Genomic DNA, 1,636 nt, shown 5'->3' on the forward strand with positions numbered 1-1,636 from the left:
AGTGCATGTATGTTGTACCAATATAAGGACCTTGGAATGTGTATTTTGTTTATTTCATTGTGTTTATTGCATCCATCTACCCTTAAGTCTTGTTAGACGTGTTTAGGATTGTCAAGATGACGTTAAGTGGGTGATAAGAGAAGTTACCATTCAGATGCCAGCAGACCAGACATGATTGGATAACATAGGATACTGTATCGACTAATTATGGATGTCCAATAGAACACTTGAATATTTTTAAATCAAATTTGTTGTTGGATTTGAATTCCTTGTCCCTTGTTGCGAAGGGAACCCTTGTCTAAATCTTCCCTTGCAATACTCTTTTATTTCTATGGTCTATGACCTCACTATTTTTCACTACATGTAAGTTGTAAAGTGTTCTGGTTAGTAGGTTATGGTGCCACGATGAGACCGAGGGCCCCTATGGAACAGCTGACATAGGGTGACGCTACTTGGCACGTGCTGGTATCGAGGTTGTTGACTAGTACCTTTGCCAGGTTACACCACTGTACCACTCTTGCTATAAAATATTCTTCTTGGAAATATTCGGGTGCTTGAATGGAAAATCCACAATGGGTTGATGAAATGGTGTCCCCTCAAAGAAAACAAGAGAATGTGGTTTCGGAGGAAGCATATATGTCGCGATCTCAGTTTATACAAAAGGTTGGTGCATATTGTGGACAAGGAAGGGAAGAAAAAGAAGAGCAACCCAGAAGAGTTAGTCTCGAGTAGTAGGGAGTGATTGGAAAAGTCTGAGTGGACGTCATGTCCCAAGCCTATGACTAGCTCGCCCACACTATGCACGCCAGGTCATTATTACCGCATGCCCTACAGACGTCGTCTGTGTTAGGGGCCACTAGCACCCTATCCTTGCGTAACCACAGCATTACACCACATCCACCGTGCTCGTGCATTGTGTGTTTTCCCCTTTTTCCCGGTATCCATTGGCTCTTGATCCTCGCCCTCATCCCCGTATCAGACCCCTCCTATTTTCTCTTTTGGGGACACGGTCGCCCGCATGTCTCCCTCGTCGAGCGAGCCATTTCCGCTCCTTTTTTCCTCCCTCCACTCAAGCTCGCGTAGGGAGCGCACCATGGCCAACTTTATCCTCGCAGCGTGAGCCATCAGTGCCTTCCATCCCCGCCGCCTCCACTTTCGGTGCACTGCTCCCCATCCCCGTTTGCCACTATAAGATGCACTTGCTCTCCTCCTTCATCCCCATCCCTCTTGAATCCAAAGTAGAGCTACGAGATCCAGTCATCATTCATGGAACTAGGGTCGCCAGTCAGAGGTGATTGTGTAATCCAGAAAGAAGGAGGGATCTGGTTTTCAAAGAAGTTCAAGTCCCCTTAGTTAGTCTGGTCTTAGGGTTCATGATGTTTGACTTCTTAGTCTCCTATTTTTGGATCTATTGGACATACGCCATGTTTTGGATAATCATTTTCTTGTTGTTTCTCCATTGCCCTCGTCTATCTCGACTACTAGATTAAGCCTTGGTTGTGCTAGATTGCTCTTAACCATGTATCCTTAAATCCCCGTGCGGTTTAGTGATCGACGTCGTGTAATCTTCCGTGTAATTTCGGATCTACGAAGGGAAATCGCATTTGTTCCCTTTTGTGTTCTTGCTCCGAATCTT

Source organism: Miscanthus floridulus, chromosome 3 (genome assembly GCF_019320115.1).
Source record: "Miscanthus floridulus cultivar M001 chromosome 3, ASM1932011v1, whole genome shotgun sequence".
In the NCBI taxonomy this organism is placed as follows: domain Eukaryota; kingdom Viridiplantae; phylum Streptophyta; class Magnoliopsida; order Poales; family Poaceae; genus Miscanthus; species Miscanthus floridulus.